This window comes from Microtus oregoni, unplaced genomic scaffold (assembly GCF_018167655.1).
Source record: "Microtus oregoni isolate MIOR12 unplaced genomic scaffold, Mior012 000008F_ref0000371, whole genome shotgun sequence".
NCBI classification, from domain to species: domain Eukaryota; kingdom Metazoa; phylum Chordata; class Mammalia; order Rodentia; family Cricetidae; genus Microtus; species Microtus oregoni.
In genome coordinates this window covers 47317598-47342154 of record NW_024543067.1, presented here as the reverse complement: position 1 = coordinate 47342154, position 24557 = coordinate 47317598, and positions in this window count along the sequence as shown.

Here is a 24557-nt window from a genome sequence, read left to right as displayed (position 1 = left end):
GTTCACGCTACTGGAGGATACTCTGTGTGTTAGAAAAGGAAAAAGGTCCACACCAACCCAGCTACAAACTCTTCTACCGACCATGGTGTCCTGCGCGCAGAATATGTTGGTGAAATAGTGGCATAAAAGATATCTGGTTCTTTTAAGGCCCACTCCATGAGCTGGAATCCATGCCTGACACTGTTCTGGTGACCTGGGACTAGATAGCTCAGGGACCTGGGTGTCTTGGTTAAGGTTTCTATTGCTGTGACAAGACACCGTGACCATGGCAATTCTTATAAAGAAAAGATTTAATTGGGTGACTTGATTACAATTTCAGAGGGTCAGTCCATTATCATCATGGTGGGAAGCATGACACCTTGCCAGTAGAGGTGGTACTGGTTACATCTTGACTTTCAGGGGACAGGAAGTTGACTGAGCCACTGGGCAGTATCCTGAGGATAGGAAGCCTTAAGCCTGCCGCCACAGTGACACACTCCCTCCAACAAAGCCGTACCCACTTCAATAAAGTCACACCTCTTAATAACACCACTCCCTGTGAGATTATGGAGGTCAATTACACTCAAACTACCACATTCTACTCCCTGGCTCCCATACGCTTATAACAGTTTCATAATACAAAATTTATTTAGTTCAACTTCAAAAGTCCCCATAGTCTATCACAGTCTCTACAATGTTTTAAAGTCCAAAGTTCAAAGTCTCTTCTGAGATTCATGCAATCTCTTAACTGTAATCACCTGTAAAAATCAAAACCAAAAAGCATATCACATACTTCCCACATATAATGACACAGGATATATGTTATCATTCCAAAACCAAGGGAAGGGAGCGTAGCAAGGAAATGGAGAACCAAAGCAAGACTGAAAACCAGCTGGGCAAACTACAAACGCTGCATCTCCATGTCTGATGTCGAAACACTTCATATCTCCAACTCTGCTCAACTTTGTTGACTGAAACACATTTCATTCTCTTGGTCTGGTTCCACTTCCTGTTAGCAGCTCTCCCCAGCAGGTATCCCAAGACTCTGGCATCTCTAATATCTTGGGCTCTCTGCAAGGCAATCCAGGCTTCAACTTCACAGCTTCATGAAATGGCCTCTCTGCTAGGACTCCATATTCAGGGACACCCCTGACACATGGCTGCTCTCAGCAGCTTTATTCCATAACTCCTTTCTTCTATCCTTAACTCTAAAGCCAGAACCACATGGTCACACCTGACAAGTCTGCTGGTTGCTAGGCCTGGATCATGGCCTGCTCACTCAGTTACATCTTTACCAATTTTCTGTCTTTCACTGCCTAAGTTTGGCTACCTTCAGACTTGATCTGTAGTGTAAGCAGAGGCAGAGTTTTTCTTTTGTCTCAGCCACCCAGTCCCAAATAATAATAGAAATGCTTATATTAATTAATGTAATTACAGAATTATTGTCACCCAGACCAAGAAGAAGCAAGATGACAATACCTCGCTGATAAAAGCCAGATGGCTAACACAGACAAGAATTATGGGCTAATTTAAGATGTAAGAATTAGTTAATAAGAAGCCTGAACTAGGGCTGGAGAGATGGCTCAGTAGTTAAGAGCACTGGCTGTTCTTCTAGAAGACACAGGTTCAAATCCCAGCACCCACATGGCAGCTCACAACTGTCTGTAACTCCAGTTCAAGGAGATCTGATATCTTCATACCAATGCATATAAAATAAAGTTAAATAAATTATAAAAAAGAAGCCTAAACTAATAGGCCAATCAGTTTATAATTAATGTAGGCCTCTAGGTATTTCTTTGGGACTGGGTGGGACAGAAACCTCCGTCAACCCTGCTCTTTCAGAGAACCTATCTTGATTCTCAATACCCATAAGATGGCTCATAACCACTTATAACTTCAGTTTCATAGGATCTGACAACCTTTTCTGGCTTTCTTGGGTACTGTAAGTACAAGCAAAACAGTCATACATATAAACATGAAAAAAAAATAAATACAATTAAAATACGCATATGTCTATAGATGCTCAAGGCTGGGAATAGTAAGAACAGGGGGAGGGTGTGGTGTGGAATGAGGGTCTGGGTAGTAGAACACTCTGCCAGTGAAAGCAGTCTACCAGTTGTCTCCATACAGATTCTCCAATTCTGCCTTGCAAGTTCCCATACAACCTGCCATGTCGGCTTCTGTAGACTGCCTTCCTTCGAGTTGAAACCTTATCACCCTGTGGGGAAGGACTGCGGAAGGATGTGCCTGGTGACTTGGCAATGAAGTTGGTGTCTGCCTGACAGTCTCTTAAGGGTGAGATTTTGACAAGTTTGACAATGCCCTTGATGCAAAGGCAGGCAGGTGGCTCCCAGAGCCTTTTATGTTGCCATTCCCATCTCAAAGCCCGAGATGGCTTATTCCAAATCCCACCCACTACTTTCCCAAACCCAGCTCTCGACACTCTCAAGATGAATTTCTCTCTGTGGTCAGTTAGGCCACTGTGTGGTTTCCCCTACTGGATTCCCTTTTGTGGTTGGAGGGCAAACATTTTCTTGCCTGCTGCTTCCAGGAATGTGCGTGCTACACAGGAGGGTTTTATTTTACCTCCTTTGAATGGAATGGCAGCCATCCAGCAGGCCTGGGCACATGTATAAATAGAGGGACACGTAAGCCCGCATTTAATATCCAGAACATAAACCAGCCACCCTGCGTGCTACACCGTCATGTTTTGATTAAAGGCTGCTGACAGCTCCACAGACCATACCATGGGGCCCAGAAAACCACCTAATCCCACTGCTTTAGTCCAGGCATGGACGGGCACGCTTCACTGCCAGGAACAGCTTCTCTCCAGCGACTCGTCACTCAGAGCTATTTTATCTGTTCTGTTTCAGCTTCTCCTTACCTCTGGCCACGGTCAGAGAGGCCAGCTGAACATGGAAGACTGAACTGTACAACGAATTCCAAACCATTATCTTCTTTTATTGTTCTCTTCTTCTTAGTGCTGAAAAGTTGGACTCACTTCCCAGTGTCTCTTGGACTACAGGGCAATTTGAAAAGGGCCCATTGAGAAGTCCATTTTTTTATTTTTTAAATTTCTTTCCCAGTTCCTACACAAGAACATCATTTCCTGATGGATATAGCACAGAACAGGACTTTTTATTTCTGCTAGTCAGGTTCTTTATCACCTGGTCTCAAATCACGTTTCTTACGTTTATAACCATTACACCTCTAGTTTCTGTGTAAAGACTGGTCTGTTTCCTGAGATCATATGTTATTAATGTAGTGGTCTCTTCCCCTAGGTGAATTCCCATTTTCTCTGCTAGGAAAAGCATTGCTATCCACAAAGGCTGAGATTAAGCTCAGGCCTCCTGCCTATTCCCATTCATGGGTGTCTTTCTTCATGATAGCATGAACTGTTTCCTAGTATTTGTTCAATGGCTGATTTATTACATATAGTATTTTCTTTAACACCTTGTCCACGGATTATCACAGACAGACTTTATATTGGTATCTTCTAGACTAGAAACTCTTCAAGAAAAGGGAGTCTGTGCATTTTTGTAACAAGTACAAAGATGGCTGGGTAGTGTTGGGGCATGCGTTTAATCCCAGCACTTGGGAGGCAGAGGCAGGCCCATCTCTGTCAGGTCAAGGCCAACCTGGTCTACAGAGTGAGTTCCAGGACAGCCAGGGCTACACAGAGAAACCCTGTCTTGAAAAACCAACCAGTCATCCAACTAACCAACCAACCAACCAACCAACCAACCAACCAATCAAACAAAGCAAGCCCAGTGATGAACAGTTATGTTTGTTGATTGAATAACAACCCACACTTGAAAGAGCAGAATTCCCAGCACTCACTAGTGAACCCCAGTGGACTTTCAGGGACTTTCACTGTCTAAATCCTGGGAAGTTGGCATATGAAATGGTAATTAAAGTTATTCTCAGGTGTTGAAGGGAGCCCAGAGAACATTACACCCCTGCGGTGACAGAACCATCCAGAAGGTCAGCATAGAACTGAACTTCCAGGTTGGATCGCTTCCAGTGTTTTAGGTCTCCTGGGATTCCATTTTATGAACTTAGAAGAATTCATTCTTTTTTTTTTTTTGTTTCGTTGTTTGTTTATTTTCCAAGACAAGGTTTCTCTGTGTAACTCTGGCTGTCCTGGAGAACAATCCATAGACCAGGCTGGCCTTGAACTCAGACATTCACCTGCCTCTGCCTCCCAAGTGCTGGGATTAAAGGCATAAGCCACCACCACCTGGCCCAGAAGAATTAATTTTTATAATTGTTATCCTTTAATAGCCTTAATAGTTAATACAACTCCATTAGAATTAAAAGGCTATATAGGCTAGCATTTTATTAGATATTAAAAAGAATGTTTGGGATATTTGTATTAGATGTAAATTCTTTTTATAGCAAATTTAGGGATTTTTGTGCGTGTGATGCTAAGGGTTGACCTCATACATGCTAGATAAGTGTTCTATTACTGAGCCAAACCCCCAAATCCCTAAAGTTAGTCTTTGAGCAATGCCTAAAATATACCATTCCTGACTGTTAAAGTTTTTCTTTAAAGAGTTGATTTGACTTGCCAGGCGGTGGTGATGCACACCTTTATCCCAGCACTCGGGAAGCAGAGAGAGGCAGATCTCTGTGAGTTCGAGGCCAGCCTGGTCTACAGAGCTAGTTACAGGGCAGGCTCCAAAGCTACATAGAGAAACCCTGTCTCAAAAACAAAAACAACAACAATAACAGCTACAAAAAGAGTTGATTTGACTTTTAAATTATTTTTAAGTATGCGTCTATATCTGTATGTGGATATGTTTGCATGAGTGTAGACACTCATGGAGGCAAGAAGCATTGGATCCCATGGAAGCTGGAGTTACAAGCAGTTGGGAAATGCCTCAAATGGGTGCTGGAAACCAAACTTGAGCCCCTTTGAGGGAAATAAGTGCACATAACTCCTGGACCACTTTCTCCAGCCCCTGAATTTGATTTTTGTAAGCACTTTAACATAACTTTTAGCTATTTTTGACTAATAATTAGATGGAGATTCACACATGATATTTCTATTTAGCGTGAGCATGCATGCATGCACACAATACAACAAAGGAGATACATATGCAAACAATAGCAACCCATCATGAATTTTGTACATGCTTATAAAATGACTTTAAACATAAGCCCAAAAGAGAATTATCATCAGAAATGCATCATATCTGAGAATCATTCTGCTAGAAATAGCTCCCATTCATTGAGTATTTGCTGTGGGTCATCTTTAAAAAAAAAAAAAAACAACTCACTTGAAGATAAAAACATTCCTGTGAAAAGACTTTTTTTTTTTTTTTTTTTTTTTTTTTTTTTTTTTTTTTTTTTCCTTCCAAGGCAGGGTTTCTCTGTAGCTTTGGAGCCTGTCCTGAAACTAGTTTTTGTAGACCAGGCTGACCTCGAGTTCACAGAGATCTGTCTGCTTCTGCCTCCTGGTGCTGGGATTAAAGGCAGGCGCCACCACCACTGCCTGACTTCTTTTCTTTTTTAAAAAATGAGTTCTGAGTTCCATTTAAGAGGTAAGAAAGCCGAAGGCTGTAACAGTTTCCCATGACAGAAACATGAACTTCTCAGACTCCGAAGTCCACATCCTATCATAAGCCCCATTATGGAGGACAGACACCAGTGGATATGGAGCTTGGTATAAGTGCAATGTGGCTTAGGGCTGCTCACTGTCTGACTCTGGGGGTGCCACCTGTCAGCTCAGAACATTTGGTGAGTTCATGGTAGATTTCTGGAGTTTGGAGATGTAGTTTATAGGAAGGAAAGGGTTATAATTCACAGTTGCTCAAAAGTTCGTCTCCTCACTCCTTAGTCACATACATAGGAAATGCCCCTGAACTGAAAGCATTAAATGCTGATAAACTTCTAGACGACCTTCGTAGGAACAGACAAGTCAAAACTCATATCACTTAGAACTGGATGCATCTCTCTTTCTTTTTTTGAGTCAGGGTCTCACTGTGTAACCCTGGTTGTCTTGCAACTCACAGAGATCCACCTACCTCTGCCTCGTGAGTGCTGGGATTAACCGTGTGTGCCATCATGCCCAGGGGAAGCCCGGTCTTTCTTGCACTTATATACCGATGTCCTGTCTCTTTGGAGTGACGATATTTTTACTGTAGTTTTCAGTGCTGATTTAGTGGCATGGAGTGAACAATGAATCTCATACCCAGGAGATGCTATGACAGGCCTCCCACAGGAAGCTTGATCGTGGGAACAGAGGATGAAAGACGGAGGGCCACATAAGACATGGACTTCAAGGAAGGGTGCAACAATGACTTCACATCACACGCTGGAGAAGGTTGAATTACAATGGTGGCATCTGGGAGGTAGACCAAAAGAGACTTCCGGTATGTGGGAATGAGAAGAATTCATTCTGATGGAGCTAGAGAAAACTTCAGGGAAGAGATGGCCTCTGAGCTAATGCTTGAGGTACCGGCAAGACCTTGCCAAAAGAGAAAGAAGGAAGAGTAGTGGGGAAACAGGAGGGAAGAGTGGACTAGTTGTCAAGATGAAAGTACAGTGTGAATGCAAGGGATAGGACTAGGAGCAGGGTGGATTGTGCCACAGCAGGAGAGGGAACGAACTTTGAATGCCCTCTTAAAGACTTTAGACTTTGACTGGGGATAGGGCTCAGTACACAGAGCGCTTGCCTAGCATGCAGAAAGCCCTGGGTTCTGTCCCCAGCACCACATAAAACTGGGTGTGGTATCGTACAACTCTAACCCTAGGGGGAGGCAAGAGGATCAGAAATTCAAGGTCATCATCATCTTTGGCTACATATGGAGTTTGAGGCTGCTCTGACACACACACAGGAAAAGAAAATAAAATAAAGGAAAAGAAAAAGACTTGGGCTAGAGAGCTGGCTTATTAGTTAAGAACACTGACTGCTCTTCCAGGGAACACTGGTTCAATTCTTAGCACCCACATAGTGGTTCATAAAAATCTATAACTACAGTTTCAGGGGATCCAACACCCTCTTCTGGTCTCCAAGGGTATCAGACATGCATGTTGTACACAGACATACGTACACATAAATAAATCTAAAATGATATTATTGATGATGTGTGGGTGCTCTCTAGGTGTGTGTGACGGCAAGAGAACAGTCTTTGGTATCGTTCCTCAGATACGTCAACACTCTTTTTTGAGACGGGTTTGGAGTTCACCAAGTAGGTCAGGCTGGCAAGCTCTGGGATTATAAGCACACCACACCCAACTTTTAAAAATGTGAGTTTTGGGGATTAAACTCAAGTTCTCATGCTTGCAAGGCAAAGTCTTTACTGACTGAGCCATCTCCTTAGACCAACAGTTTAGATTTATTGGGGTGTGGGGGGGGATGGGCACTGTTGAAAGAAGGCTTTTGAGCAGAGGAATTGTGGGTTCTTATATTTTTTTTTTCCTGAAGGTGGCTTCCTTTGCATACACAGTCTTGGATGCATGACATGGTGGGAGATTGCATGTTTATTTTTCCCTTTCCAAAGCAGCTCTCTCAAGGAAAATGAATTTATGTTGCCATTCCTTCTTGTCGCAACTTCTGCTTGGTCCTTCGCCATTCCCGTGTCTTTCCTCAGACATCTTTGGCAAGAGAAGAAAGGTGGTCTATTGCTTGTTCTTTTTGCTGAGGTTTACGTCAAGTATTTGCTTTAGCAGTCACTATCAAGGGACTGAGTTTTTTTTCTGGTGAATCAGAAGGCTCACACACTCAGTAGTTATTGTTTATGAGCTGGAAACCCAGGTAAGTCTAGGAATAAAAGAGTTGGGAAAAAGAAGCACACAGGCAGAGGTGGGGTATGGGTCAGAGCATAGATCAGTACATAGTGGATTGAGAGAGATCTCAAAATAGAAGGTGCTTCTCTTAGGATTCACACTCTAGATCTTGGCGGGCAGCCCACCCTTATCGTTATTAATTTCCAGAGTTTGTATCAGGCACCATACTCTGGTGTTAAGCTGTTAACCTCCAGAATCAAGGCCACAGCCACTGGAGAGAATTCCTCTCTTTCAAGCTGTGGCTTTGTCAGAATCTTTCATCTAGACATGCCACAAAGGATAAATGTCTCGTCTAACTAATCCCATGACTCTGAGATTCTATAAATACTTGGTGCCTCCTACTCATTTATATCAGGACACACACACACATATGAGAGAGAGAGGGGGGAGGGGGAGGGAGAGGGAGAAGGGGAGAGAGAGAGAGACAGAGAGAGAGAGAGAGAGAGAGAGAGAGAGAGAGAGAGAGGGCACAAGCAAGCAGAAAGCAGATTTTTTCTTTAGTAGTGAGTAGTGATGCCATAACTGTAGAGTGTGTGTGCATGCATGTGTGTGTGTGTGTGTGTGTGCATGCATGTGCATGTGTGTGTGTGCATGCATGTGCGTGCGTGTGTGTGTGTGCATGCATGTATGCGGGTGTGTGTGTTTAGAAACTTGTGTGCATTTTGTGGACCTACTTTCTTCTACTACTTGAAAGAATAAAACCTAAAGTAATTTGGACAGATCAAAGCATTTCTAGTGCAAGTTTTTCATAATAAAAGTCTGCTCTAGGTCCTGAGACAGATTACAGTTCCCAGAGTCAGGAGATGTTTAGAGTTCATCCAGTTTTCCCTTTCTGTGCTCTGAAGTTAGTCAAGCCATCAGCAGAGGGCTCCCTCAACCGTGGAAGCTGGTAGGATGCTTGGAGGGCTAACCAAAGCAAGTGGGCGAAGCTCTGACTGAATTTTAAATTTAATGTACCATGCAAAGTTTAGGAGCATTCTCTCTATTTCTGTGAAATACAGCATTGATATTTTGTTAGGGGTTGCATTAAATATGCAGATCACTGTGGGTTAACATAACATGGACACTAACAATATTCATTCTTCTAACCCATGATTATGGAATTTTTTTCGCTTGTGTCCTCTTTAATTTCTTTTGTCAATATTTAATGATTTTCATTGTAGAGATCTTTTACCTCCTTGGTCATATAAAATATGTTTTTCTAGAATAAGAATGATTAGAAACAAATATCTTAAACTTTTTTGCTAAGTATTTATTTATATATTATGTGTGTGCATAAATGTCATAGCATGTATGTGGAAGCATTTTGGGTTCTGAGAATTGAACTTGAGTTTTTCTGAACAGCAGAAAGTGCTCTTCACCATTGAAGCATCTTTCTAGTCCCCTTGGTTTCTGTTCCCTCCTCCCTCCCTCTCTCCCTTCCTTCCCTTTTTTCTTTCTTAAGGTAGTTTGAAATAAGAGCATAGTTCTTGATTTTGAATATTGGCTTTGATCCTGTAACTTTATGCTTATTAATGCTAATGTTTTTCCCCCAGAGATGCTAGAATGCTCTTTCTATTCGACCAAGTCATCTGTAAACAAAGACCGTTTGATTTCCTCCATCCCTACCTACATGCTCTTTGATTCTTTCTCTTGTTTAGTTACTCCAGCTAGCACTTTCAGCACGCTGCTGAAAAGGAGCAGCGAAAGTGGGTCTCCTTGCTTGTTCCTGATCTTGGAGATCATAATTAAGTGAAATAAGCCTGGCGCACAAAGACAAATAGCACATGGTTTCACTCATCTGTGGAATCTGAAGAAGCCGACCTCAGAGAAATATAGAGAAGAACAGTGGTTACCAGAGGCTGAAAATGGGGGAAGTGGGAGATAGTGATTAAAAGTACCAATTGTGGCCAGATAGGAAGATTAAGTTTTGGTGTAGAATTACACAGAAGGGCAACTGTGGTCAACAACATTGTATCATGTAATTCAAAATAGCTAAAAGAGAATTTTAAATGTTCTCATCGTAAAGAAATGACAAATGGTTGAAGTGATGGATAGCTTTAATATCCTGAGTTATCCATTACACAATGTATAGAGTACCAAAAATTGCTTTATATTCCTTAAAGATGTACAATTATGATGCCAATTAAAAAACCCAAAGTACTTTTATAGAGAAGAAGCCCTAACCATCCTGAAAACAGAGCACTTCAGCAAGAAGATATTTGTTAGTGTTTACGTTAAATGACACTGTTTAAATTCCTGGATCAAGGTCAGCACAGTGTTTATCCTCAGTGCAATACACAGCTAAGTTATCCTTCAAAGAAACTAAGAAGCAGGGCAACTCCTTGACCAACCGCGTAAACGTCTCTGGATGGGCCATTTGGCAGCTCCTAATTATCAAATCACAGAACCATCAATCACTGTCCCGTATCTGGACCAAGGCTCTGTGGATGCCAGACCTCTCATTGGCACTAGCTCAGATCCACCCAGCTAACTGTAGAGCACTTGATGGATAAGGCTCCTGTTAGTGTATCTAATGCCTGTTCTCTGCTGAGGGAGTACAGAGGGCCAACTGCCCTGAATGAAAATCGAAAGCCTACATAGTAAAAATACAGGCAGGGAAAAGAAATTGGGTACAGATGAACTAACATCTATCTAAAGGTAGTCTCTTGGGGGATATTCTGAGTTTTCCTTCTGAAGTCTACACCAGTCCAAGATCCAATTTGGTTCTAATTCCTTGGAATATTTAGACTGCAGATGTCCAGGTTTTCCTGTCTAATTCTCCCTCTCTTGGATCAACTTGAGGATGATAATAACAGTCCTTAGTTATGGCATTATCTGAGATGTGTTACCATGAATTAAGTCCCTTCTTGTTTGACATCAGGTATGTTTTCCTGAGAAAACAGTGAGAAAAATATTGCAAATTTCTTGACCACGTTGAAGAGGTCCCTTGGTTTTATATTGTGGACTTTTATTATGATCAGGAGGACATATCTGGTTAGCACAGGAGATTTTTGACCTTTTCGAAAAGAAGGAAAAGGAAAAGAACGAACCACACTATGACCAAATGTTTACTTCGATCAAACAATACCAAACACCACAATAAGGCCCAATGGCCGTGGGAAGACTGGCACACACACGCAGGAGGAAGTGGAGGGAAAACAGGGTTTGTGAGGTCAGGGTTCATCAACATGACCTGGACAGGCTTTTAGCAAGGAGTAGGAGGACTTCCTTGGGATGGGAAAGTCCACTCACAGGAACAGAAACTGGGAAAGCCAGAGCAGCCCAGGGCAGTAGGAAACTCCATGACTCCTGTTTGTCCTGGCTTCTTTCGTTCAGATGGTTCTCATCAACCGCATTCAGATTGATTCCATTTGCAAAGCTCTCCTGGCAGCCTCCGTGGATGAGGCTTGGTGGCAAAATTTCTGGCACTTTCTGATCCTGTCCAGGCCTTGTCTTCTTGTGTAGTTTCTTGGCACTGGGGCTGTGCGGCAGAAATTGGCTAAGTGGAAGCTGCTGCGGAACGGAGCCAAATGTAAAACAGAACACTGGAAAGCCAAAGCTAGGGAGTCTTCTAAATGTGGGGGGAGGGAGTGCAGTAGGCAGGAGAGTGAGGGGTTTCCTCAGAGTCCTGTGGAATCAGGCTCTGGTGGAGGTTTACCACTGTACACCGCCTTATCAGCATCCTTGATAATTACGCAAGACTAGGGTCCTGTCTCCTTTATGCTGTGGTCCACAAGTGGGTACTATATAAAATGTCGGGTCCCATCCAGGGCTATCTTCTTGTTTTCTGGTCGTCATGAGGGCATACCATTCCTAAAACTCTGACACCACCCACCCCTCCTTATAAGTCTTCAGTTTTACCCTGCAAGCTCTCTGGGCTGCTTCCTGCTCCCTCCACCACCTCCCAGCCCCGCTGTTTGCCATGTGTGCCCCAGCTCTTAGTCTCCCACTGGAGGCTCTATTGTCTGCAGTCTCCCACTCTTCACAGCGCTGCTGCATGGGGAGAGGGTGTCTGGCTGGAGACACAGCAGTTCCTTTCTTTCTCCCGTCAGACTAGAAAGGGGCTACTGCCACCAGGCCCCATTCTCTGTGTTTCTCCAAGACAGACAGCAGGAGTTTTATTGCTCAGATCCCGCACCTTGTAGCATGGTGCTTATTTATTGCTCCACCTACAGTCCAACACACACACACACACACACACACACACACACACACACACACACACAATCACATGCATTCAACTCAGTCTTACAGTAACATAGTTCATTATCCAAAAGGTACAAGATGACATGCATAAGACATTTCCCTGCTTTTATCTCCCCTCTTTCTAGTGTTTCTCTTCAGAGGCAGCCCATGCTGAAACAAATCCACTATCATTCCCAACACATATGCACAAAGGAAATAAAAAGTGTATATATACATGTATATACACATATGCTCACGTTTCTAACACTAGTAGCACATTGCTTTATTATATGCATGTGTATATTTACTCACTTTATTATATTTAAAAATATTTTTTACTTTTGAAATCAAAATAAAATTACATCATTTTCCCCTTTGCTTTCCTCTCTCTAGTCCTTCTGATGCGACCACTTGTTCTCGCTCAAATTCATAGACTCCATTTCTTTAAATGTTACACATACGTATGTGTATATATTCTCAAATGTATAAATATAACCTATTCAATCCATATAATGTTATTTGATTGTATGCATATGATTTCAAGGCTGACCACTTGGCATCGGACCACATGGTATTAGGTAACTGTGTTGGCTAGCTTTATGTCAACTTGACATTTATAGTCCCCTGAGAGGAGGGAAGCTGGATTGAGAAAATGCTTCCATAAGGTTGGGCTGTAGGCAAGCCTGTAGAGCATTTTATTCATTAGTGATTGATGAGAGATGACCCAGCCCATTGCGGGTGGTGTCACCACTGGTTGGTGGTCCTGGGTTCTATAAAAAAGTGGGTTAAGCAAACCAAGGGGAGTAAGCCAGTAAGCAGAGCTCCTCCATGTCCTCTGCACCAGCTCCTGCCTCCAGGATCTTGCCCTGTTTTGAGTTCTTGTCCTGACTTTCTCTGATGGTAAACAGTGATGTGGCAGCATAAACCACACAACCCTTCCTCCCTCGCTTGCTTTTGGTCCTGGTGTTTCATTACAATGACAATAACCCCAACTAAGACAATCACCAGTTTGTTATTTTTAAAATTAATTTCTTCTTTTAAAAACATTGTTTGAGAATTTCATACCTGCATGCAATATGTTTGGAGCAAATCTATACTATAATCCTCCCCTCCCCCCCCAACTTCATTCATTGTCCCCTAACCACTTTGGTGTTAAATAGTTTTATGTCAACTCGCCATAAGCTAAAGTCATCTGAGAGGAGGGAACATTAATTAAGAAAAATGCCTTTATATGATCAGGCTGTTAACAAGCCTGTAGGGTGTTTTTTTTTAAATTTATGATTGATATGGGAGGGTCCACCCCATTGTGAGTGGTCCCTGGTTCTATAAGAAAGTGGGCTGAGCAAGCTATGATAAGTAAGCCAATAAGCAGCACCCCTCTATGGCCTCTGCATGAGCTCCTGTCTCCAGGTTCCTGTCCTGTTTGAGTTCCTGTCCTGACTTCCTTCGATGATGAATTGTACCTTGGGAAAGTGTAAGCCTAATAAACCCTTTCCTGCCCAGCTTGCTCTTTGGTTATGGTGTTTCATTGCAACACTAGAAACCATAACTAAGACAGCTTTTCTCTCTCAACTTAAGGAATGCCTTTTAAAACCCACCAAGTCCACTCAGGACTGCCAGTAGAGGCATGGGGTCATCCACTGGAAATGTGGGCATCCTCTTAGATGTTAAAACCTTGGCGCACTCTTTATCTCAGCAGTTGGGAGGCAGAGGCAGGCAGATCTTTGTGAGTTCGAGGCCAGCCTGGTCTACAAGAGCTAGTTCCAGGATAGGCTCCAAAGCTACAGAGAAACCCTGTCTCAAAAAAACAAAACAAAACAAAAAACAAAACACAAAAACAAAAAACCCCCCAAAAAACAAAAAACCAAAAAACCAAAACCAAAACAAAGCAAACCTTGAAGAAAACAGAAACGCTCCCTTTTTCAACAGCTGTCCTAGTTGCTGTCTATTGCTGTGAAAAGACACCATAATCAAGGCAACTTTGAGAGAAAAACATTTAATTAGTCTTACTTATAGTTTCAGAGGCTTAATCTATTTCCATCATGGTGGGAGGCAGGCAGGCAGATGAGCAGGCAGGGATGGCACTAGAGCAGTAGGAGAGAGCTCACACCTGATCCTCATGCAGGAGGCAGAGGTAGAATGAGACTGTGCCTAGCCTGGGGCTTTTGAAACCCCAAAGCCCACTCCCAGTGACACACCTCCTCCAACAAGGTCACACCTTTTAATCCTGCCCGAACAGTTCCACTAACTGGTGACTAAGCATTCAACCATATGAGCCCATGGGGGGTCATTCTCATTCAAACAACCATAGCAATTATCAATTGTCAAAAGCTCTTTGGCTAGTGGTGGGACTTCGTAAGCTCTTTCTTAACCATGGTGGGGTGTGTCTGGCTTGGTACTGTACAGGCTTTGTGCAGGCACTCCCAGTCCCTGTCAGTTCATGGCAAACTGTTTATTTTGTTCAGGACCGTGTTTTCACCCTTTGAAATGGCTGCATCGTATTTCATTGACTAATGTCTATAAATTTATAATGCAATTAGTCATATTCAGAAGGGCACCACGTTGTTTCTAACTGGTTATAACAAACATCATTGGTCAAATAGTCCCTGTAACTTACATTTATTTTCCAGAGCCTCCGTTCTTCCAGGAAGGAGGAGAGTGGTAGAGTGTCATAACCCCGCCAAGCCCAACCCTAGAATAGAGAGCCACCCCGGAGAGCCAGACACGTGCAGCTTTGCCTTTTGTTGTTTCACCCAAAACCTTATTAATACACCTTAATTGTGGGTATCATTGATAACGGATCTTATAACATTTTCATGTTTTATAAGAGGCATTATTCATCATCAGCTTCCTCTTCCTGCTGTCTTTTCTCCAACAGGCTGTGATACCCAGCATTTGTGCTGCAGAGTCTGCTGTTGGCTGGGTTATGTAACTCTTGTGAGTTATTGCTCCTCCTGCCCACATGCAGGGGTGTTGTTGCAGCTGGAATGCTGTTCCGACAAGTCACCTCAGGTCATGTGGTGCTGAACTGTATACACTCATGCTGTGATTTGCAGATTGCCTTCACATCCCAACGCTTTATTCATTTAGTACACTGCTTTTTTTTTTTAATCATGGGATATTATCTGGGCGAGGAAACTAAGGTTCACAGAGTCTTAGTTCGTAGCTTTTCCAAATTCCACTTGATAATGGCAGAGATAAAACTTGAAACTAACCAACCCACTTTACCTTCCTTTTCTTCTTCCTCTTTTTTTATATTTGTGAAATCAAAGTAATATTTTTTGGAATATGGTAGAGACTGGAATACTAGCGGATTCTTCCCAAGATTTACCTCCATGAACAATTAAAGGCTTCAAACAGGAGGAATTATGGACCAATTTATTAATCAGTCACATTAATCTCCTAGGAGAGTGCACAATGCCATCTGTCTAGAGAGGAGGACCAGACTAGAAGCCTCTGACTGGGAGCTTGTGTCTACTGTGAAGGTCAGGATACGGCCTACAGTTTGGGGAACCAGGACAGAAGGAAAGAGCATGCGTATGTGTAGATAAGCATTGAACATGCTTGCCAGTACTTGCAGAGCGTGGAAAGGACCTTGGCAGAGCCAGTTCACACCAGATCATGCGGTGCTCTACCCAACAGGTGGGGCAATTCCCAAAGACAGGCAAAGGGCTCCAACCTGATGGTGCCAGGACAGAGTGCGAGGCCCAGTGTTCATCTTCAAATGACCTCATCTCTCCAAGGACTAAGCCAAGCTCAGAGTGTGGGACTCTTCATTCCTTAAGAATGGGGTTTCTCTTCGCAGCTTCAAAGCTACTGGAGCACAGGTTTCTGGCAGTTTTGCCACTTGTGTCTACTGCACATGCTCAGAAGCACTGCTCTTGCTGCGTGTGCTGCTGAAGAGACCAGCGAGCATAAGCCTGCAGAAGACGGCTACGTTTTTTAGGGGGTACTGTGAGAGACCCTACAGAGAAGAGCCAGTGGCTGGGTGATTATGGACTCCGCAACTGAGTGAAGACTTCAGGAGGAAGCAGAATCTTTGAGAAAGGAACTTTCTACCGAGGAACTTTGAGTAAATGTTCGACAAAATCTTGCATCCTTTTGTTTGTTTGTTTATTGAATTTGGTAGGGTTTTTAATTTTTTATTCTATTGCATGAGTATGGATGTTTTGCCTGTATGTACATCTGTATACCACTTTTATGTCTGGTGACTAAAGAGGCCAGAAGAGGTGTTTGATCCCTTTGGGACCTGAGTTACAGACAGTTGTGAGTCAGCATGTGGGGTCATTGAACCTGGGTCTTCTGCAAGGGCAGCCAGTGCTCTAGAGTGATAAAGCGATCTCCCCAGATCCCTTGTCCCTTATCTGTGGTTAATACACTTGTTCTCTGAACACCAGTAACACATCTGCTCAAATGGTGAATCATTAGATCCCAGGAGAATGGTGGAGTTGTTCCTTGGTATTTGCAGGTGTTTGGTTCCAGGACCTCCTCTACTAACTTCCCATAGAGAGTGAAATCTGATTCTCAGACCCTTTCTATGGTGCGGCACAGTTTGGAGGCTGAGGTGGTGACCCTCAGGACCAGATCAGTACCATTGTAAGAAGTCACCAGAGTGTGTTCTCTCTCCCCTCCTCTCACACAAACAAAAATTGAGTAGGGGCCAGCTGAGCAGGTGAAGCGGTGGTCCTAATGGAGTATCTGTGACAGGAAAGAAGTAAAGGGATTATCTGAGGAGAGGGCTGCAAGCACCTGTGCTTATACCAGGCCAAGGTCACCTGATATGGCAGAGAGGAATTAAACCAGGCCAGCTGGAGGGCCCACTGCAGAACTTAAGCTGTGGCAACCTTTTTTTTTTTTTGAGAGCAATCAGACTTTTCATACCTTTATCAGAAACAGAATATAATGTCAGTTGCCAAGATCAATACAGTCTTAGCTGCCAGGATACAATGATGTTTGCAGGCTTTACAGGGTACACAGATTAATGTCAAGCTTCATGCTTCCTGAACATCTGAAGGAACCTACAGAGACACCCAAAGTGGCCTGAATGTGCCACTGCCTGAGGGAGTGGTCAGTCTCTCGGAACTGGAAGGCACATTGTGTCCCAGGAGCCAAGGACTCTAACCTGAAAAACCTATTAAACATGCCTCTCAAGGCAGCTTGACTAGCCCAACTCCATGGTTCCCTGCAGAGGGGGAAGAATCCCAGCAAGAGATGGGGAGGAGGCATGAAGGAGAGGAGTGTGGGGAGGCGAATAAGAACAAAGAAGGATTTATATTCCTGAAAATATTACAATGAAAACCGCTACTTTGTATGCTGACAAAATCATTAATAAAATAAAAGTATGCTAAAGTTAAAAAAGGTTTAATTTCAAAATGAAGAGAATGAAACTGTTGAAGATGAAAAAAAAACAGCACAAAAAAATAACCAAGATTCCTGCAGGCGTATGGTTCTTGAGCTTCCAGCCTTCAGAGCAGTGAGAGATGAGTTCCTGATGTTGAGGTTGATCGTCAAGTGCAATAACCAGAGCTTGAGTAGAGTCTATGGTCATATGACCACCGCTAGGTTGGTTTTAAATAATCCAGGGGCGAAGTGAATGTCCTGCCCTCACAGAACTTGTAGTCTAGTGGGAAGCAAGGGGGCACTAAATAAACAATTGAGTCAAGAGGTGGAGTGATTAATTATGAAAGATTAACAGGTGCCTTATGGGGCTCGGAGAGTCCTCTGAGGACATCCCCCAAGGGCATGGCCATCAGCCTTGTACCGAAATGATAATTCGAGGTGAGATAGTTCACGTGCAGTTGAGAGAGGCTCTTAGGCTTCTGACAACATCCATGAAGCACTGAGGCGACAAGGGTTTTTGGCAAGCAGCAGACAGGAGAAATTGTCACCAGAGAAAGAGAGTGATGGGAAGCGAGACTGTCAGCTAGCAGACAGCAGTCCCGTGGGAACTGTCAAGGAGTGGGAATTTTATTCTTAGCGTATTGGGAAGCTATTGAAGGGTTTAGCAGAGAAGTGAAATGTTCTGATCTTCACGCTTAGACAATCAGGGTGAACAGAGGGAAGGTAGATAGGTTCTGAGGGCGGTCACATGGACCAGGGAGGTCTAGATGAATGTGCTGGGGTCCAGAGCTTCCAAGAAGGTGGTAGTGATGAGGGATGCAGAAGTGTTGGTGGGCTGGGTGGCTGAGAAAGGAGGGGAAACAGAAGAGAGACCACAGGTGCAAGAGCTAGGAGGTAGAGCGTGTTGAGTCTGCAGAAAAGGAGACAAGCCTAGTCACTGCAGAAGGGCATGCAGCAGGCCTGACTGCACTTCTCCACATCACCTGGCTTCAGGGATGCTCTTAGGCCAGCATTTGGGAACTTTACTCTTAGACTGGCTCCCACATAGTTTACTGATAAAGCGATTAGACTGTACAAGCTGCAAGATTTACATTGAAGGTCCATTAGACTTTTGACAATATAAAGCAGAAGGGGCCCACATGAATGCTCAACCTCAGTCAAGCCCTCTGCCGTCAGGTATCTAATGGACTTTGTACAGTCCACTAGCAATATCACCCCTGTGCCGCTGGTTTTTTGAGGTCTGGGGAGAGTGAATGAAGTTCAGCCTTCTCAGAAGGGAACTGGTACAGGCAGGCTGCGTGTGGGGGTTCTTCAGATCCTGCCTGTGTGTGAATCACCCTTGCAATCCAGCTGGGTATCCTTGCTGCACCCCTATGACAAACCTTAGGCAGAGTCCACCTACAGGCTGCGTCCTGAGTCCTGGAGAATCTTCACGAGCTGCGGAGTTCTTGGGGGACCCTTGACGCAAAGTTTCAGGGTTTTCATTAACAAGTGAATCACAACCTACAAGAAACCAAACCCAGAGGAACAGATGACATCAGCCTATTCCAGGAAGGTGAGGTAGAAGCCTGAGGAATTCCACAACTGAGGGATAAACAAAAGGAGACAACATACACAGGGGGGCCCCAGAACTCAGGCATCTCACTGAGGAATGTCGGCTGGATGTAGCCCAAGATCATTAATGACTTTGGCCAGACAGTCCCCGTGGGCAGTTGTAGGGAGAACTAGCTCATTAGGGGTCACGAGAGGGAAGCCGTCCTTTCAAGGGTGGGAGGGGCAGAGGCCTGTGAAGGAAGGGTACACATATTTTGGAAGATAGAAGGAAAAGTGACAGGTATGGAGCTAGAGTTAGTAATACAAATGAATGCGAGATGCTCTGTGTGGCTCCGAGTATGCGGTCCAGCACCAACGGCAGGAAGGTATCTGGAAAGCAAAGTGCACACACGATGGAGTGTTTAGCCCACCTGAGGATGACACTGACCTTTACTTTGGGCCTTGAATAATGAGCAGAAGTACATAGGAGTGTAGAGAAGAAACGAACGTTCTGGAAAGGGAAGAGTATATGTAAATGTCCGGAAGGAGAGTGAGTATGTGCTTCAGGGGGGCATGGGGGGCACTGGGAAATGGGAAGAGACGACTGTAAAAGGCAGGAGTGGGTAGACTCAGCCTGCAGACACTCTAGGCGGTGGAATGATCAGCAGAGAAAGGGATGGGTAGGTGGACTGAGGACCTTGAGGAGGTTGAGAGCTGGGTCTCCAGTTTTGATAGGAGGAATATATTCTACCCTTCCATGTAACAAGAACAGAGGCGGAAGAAAAAGAAAAAGACTTTTAGACCTGATGCTTATTTAAAAGGATTGACAGAATTTATAATATGCTTCTTTATTCCAGAATAATGTAGACTTGTAATGTTCTTCTAGATTTGTCTCTGCCAGATCTGTTGACAGTGGCTGGTCCTTCCCTGTCTACTGTGAAAAGAGATGTACCACTGGGTTCTAATGAGCAGTAGAGTCCAATGCTTCTCATCATAGTGAAATGTGGCATCGTCACGAACTTGAGGAGAGTGGAGAAAGCCCAAAATTATTTCCTGAAGATCTAGGACTAGAGCTGTGTGCTTGGGTTGCTGGACAGTTTCTAGTGGACACCATAGTTTTATAGTGGCACATCAGTGCTCCATAGGGTAATCTCCCCAGTTGTGTGAATTCTGCTTAACTCCATATGAGAGTGAAGAGAGAGCTGGATGAGTCGAGTAGGCCTCTGCTGTGGAGGACAAGAGAAGGTCAATGAAGCAGGTACCCTGGGAGAGGAACCTGTGTCTTGGAAAGCATCGGGGGTCCAGTCAGATCTGCTGTGTTCTTGTTGGCTCTTGATGAGCTGGAGCAGACATAAATCTCATCCTGGGTTATACATATATCTGTGGCAGGTCTCCAAAGTGAATAGCCTCTTGCATATTAGAAGAAGGTAGGTAAGGGAATTTGGCAACTTTTGGAGTGGCTGGACCTACCAATCTGAGCCTGGGGTATCGGGAAGAAGAAAGTCAATGGGTTAAGGTTGTTGAGATTTCAACATCCTTGAGGTGCTCGAACATGAAGTTTAAATGACCCAGGAAAAGATGCAGCGAATAGAGGAAAAGTAAAGACAGATGAAGAAAGTACATACATGGGAGTGGTCAAAGACGTGGGAACTCCGAGGATGAAGGATGTAGAATGTTTGGGAGTGGTCAAGGACATGGGAACCCCAAGGATGAAGGATGTTTAGTGGGACTAGAGAAAGATCTGGAAACATGGCAAGTTGTGGTCAGGGAGCAGGATATTTGGATTTATGACTTCAGAGGTGGAGAAGCTCTGAGTAATCCATAAGTCAGGAAGTGGTCTTGGGAGGGGCACTATTGGCCCTTGTCATCACTGGGACCACCTCTTTGATCTGACACTCACATGGCTCTTCTCGCTCCCTGCAGCATCTGATGCACCTCCCTTCCCAACTCCCCTTTCTCATTTCTCTGGTCCAGCAAGAGGAACTCACAGCATCTTTTCTTATTTCTGGGGAAATGCATTCCACATGTGTCTGATTCACTTGCGTTTACAGAAACTTGAAATCTCTAGTGTCCAAATACCCTGTCAACTATTTCTTTCCCTTCCCTTTCTTAGAAACAGGAAGTTGTGTTTGGCTGAGGACAACTCTGTCAGTGCTCCTGAGACTTAAAAGATGTTTGGAATGAGGAACGGTGAGGTCTGGGGAAGGCTTCTTTACTTTCTCCTTTGCTGGGGCAATTGGACATCATCTTCTGGGATGTTTGGATCTCTCCTCACAGAGCCCATGCTTGGGAGGAAAATGTTCCAAACAGGACAGGTGTCTTTCTCCCTCTCTTCCTTGGCTTGCAATGTCAGACTGTGCTTTCCATATTGGTGTGTTCTTTCTCTTCCCAACAGTTTTCTGACAGGAACCCCTTTCTCTCTTCTATGGGGTTTCTGGGTTGGAAGGCAATGTTAAGCAAGGATGGCTACTTCTTTAATGGACTGTCAGAGAATCTTCCCATTTGAAGAGCAAACCAGGGAAATGTGTCGCAGGTTATAATGGGGCACATCTATCTTGCCAAGTCTGACAAGGCCAATACAGTTTTTGTTGGTCTAGAAAACTGACAGGTACCAAGGAGGCGTCCCAGTCCCACCAAGGAAGCAGCTCACTCATAGCTTATGCAAAAATCCAACTTAGTTAGTTCCTTTGGTGTGTTAGCTGGTATGTTTAGAATATTATATCTCAGTCAGGTGGTGGTGACATATGCCTTTAATCTCAGCACTCGGGAGGCAGAGAAGGTGGATCTCCCTGAGTTGGAGGCCAGTCTGTTCTATAAAGTGAGTTTGAGGACAGGCCCCAAAGCTGCAGAGAAACCTTATCTCGAAAAAACCAAAGATAAAAAAGAATATTATATTTCTGTTTTATCCAGCCTATGTCATCACCCCCCCCCCCCACTTTCTTTTCCTGTGCTGGGGATCAAAACCCAGGATTTCAGTCATGCTAGACACACATTCAGCCACAGAGTACACTTCCAGACCCCTACATTATTTTCCTATGCTAAAGCACATAAGACCATAGTATTTATTCTTTTAATGATTCCCACAATGAGCCAGCAAAAAAACCGACAGCTTCCATGGGTGACTTTCTCTTTTATGTTTCATGGAAAAGGGATTTCCTCATAAAGACATGCTGTCCTCCTGCCATAGGCCACCAAAGGACAGTAAGTCCCAGCTGATCTGCCTCAATCACAGGATAGCTGCTCCCCACTTCTCTCATTTGAGTGACCTTGAGGTGCCAGCGATCTGACTGATGATGAGACTCGGGTTGGGTGATGACACTCACGGATTGCTGGCAGGGGCATACTCCTTCTCAGTTTGCAGTCTCTGGTTGGCTACTCAGGAATGAAGGGCAGAGAAGAATCCCAGGCAAAGATTAATTTATCTTTTACTTTTGAGACGGGCTCTGATTAAGTACTAGACTGGCATTGAACTTAATCTCAAGCCTCAGCTTCCTGAGTGTTGGAATTGCATAGGTGTGCTACTGTGGCTAATTTTGGGTTTACTTACTTTAAGGATGAGAAGTTGGGCAGGAGTTGGGGGGAGCACTCGATGCTAATGCATTACCTTTGGACTATCCAGATTAATGGCTGAGTTACCTGCCGAGTTAGGGCCTTTGGGCCTCTTTCAAGCACTGGCTAGAAAATGAAGCAATGGCTAGAGAAGACAAACTCTCAGCAGAGGAAATACAGCCTCTCCTCCTGTGAGCTAAAGGGTGGCCGTGGCTGGCCAGGGCTGACCATGGTGTGGTCTCCGTCTGTAGCTCTGTTTGCTGAGTACTGAGCCGCAGCTGTTGAATTTCCAGACACAAACAAGTATGTATTCTGTGAGCCTTGCTGAGCCCACACGTCAAGGGAGAGCCAAGCTGGATTCCATTCTGCTTTGCACATCGGCAGCTCCGCTGCCAGCTGAACTCCAGGGCAAGAGCTGTGTCTGGTAATGATGCATGCAGCCGGGATGGCACAGCTGCCTGACAGGGGAGTTAGTGAGGGCGACACACTTGTCTTTGATTATCCGGGGGAGGATGAGAAGCGGAAGGGCATGAAGACTTGCAGAAACACACATCAGGCTCAGCAAACTGGGGCGCACCAAAGCGGGTGGTGGTGGGGAAACAGTGTTTATCACTCATCAACCACATGCCTGTGTGTGCCCACATGTTTATATTTAGGTAAGCTCAGCCACCTACTCACCTAAAAACTAGACAGACAGGAAAAAGCAGATGTCAACTGCCACGGTCTGGGGACCAGTTAAGGGGACAGTAGTAGCTGCAATCCTACTAGCCTTACCTTGTGCCCCAAAGGTCTAAGACCTTTTTTTTTTCTGTTTTTGTTTTGTTTTGTTTTTTGTTTTCTTAAGGCAGGGTTTCTCTGTGTAGCTCTGGTTGTCCTGGAACTAGCTCTGTAGACTGGGCTGGCTTCGAACTCACAGAGATACACCAGCCTCTGCCTCCCAAAGTGCTGGGATTAAAGGCATATGCCCCAGGGCTCAGTTTAGCAGCTTGTCTGCCCATGTCCCATGTCTTGAGAGAAACTTGGAAGCAAGAAAAAAGGGTAATGTAAAATAGGACAATGTAAATGGAGGTATTTCCCTTCTATCGCTATATTGTCATTTCTTTCTTCTTTCTTTCTTTTTGCATGTCTGTCTTTGTGGTGTGTGTGTGTGTGTGTGTGTGTGTGTGTGTGTGTGTGTGTGTATGTGTGTGTGTGTGTATGTGTGTGTGTGTGTATGTGTGTGGTTGCATGTGGAGGTCAGAGGTTGATATCAGCTGTCTTTCTTGATTACCTTCCACTTTCCTTATTGAGGTGTCTTGCTGAACCTGGAGCTTGATGATTGGTTTATTCTAGCTAATCTACTACTAATCTACAATAATCTAGCTCCTCTAGTTACTGTAAACTCTACTCCGTTTGCTTGTCGTTCCTGTCACTGCCTCCCAAGCTTCAGAATTACAGGCAGGCTGCCAATGCCACTTGGTTTGTTTCATGGGTACAGGGGATCTGGCTTCACACCTGTACATCAAGTACTTTATCCCCTGAACCATCTCTTCGGCTCCTAGGACGCCGCCTTTTTCTTAAATGCCCATTTCTTCTCATCCATTTGTGACCAAGGACTGAGTTGATTGATCCAGGGAGCTTTTCTGAGCCTTGAGAAAAATGAGCTCTGAAGACAGGATTTTAGAGGCTCTCGGGGTTTCCAGTGGGTAGCAGATTGGCACTGTTATTCCAGGTTAATAAGTTCTTATTGGGGAGTTGGACTAAAGGAGTTGTGAGATATGGATGAGATGTGGTGGGGGTCAGGTGTTGAGCAGGTGCAGATGTCACTGGAGTGATGGTCCCTAGGCAGAAGGTGAGAGGCTCTTGTGTGTGTTTGTGTGTGTTTACCTTAAATTAGCAGGCCAGCATATAAGAAGGTTGATGGGCAGCTTGCTGAATAGAATGATACTCTTTCTGAAGAATGGCAAGCTCCTGCCTCAAAAATAAATAAAAACAATTAGAAACCAGGCACGGTGGTGTATCCCTGCAATTTCAGCCCTGGGAAGGCAGAGAGAGGAGGGTCAGAAGTTCAAGACCTCCCTTGACTACATAGAGAGTTTGAGGTCAGTCTGGGCTACATGAGACCTCTCTCAAAAACAAACAAACAAAAAACCAAAAATCAAAATGAACAGAAATGAAAAAAATAGGGATCCCAGAGGGACTAAAAACTACCATAA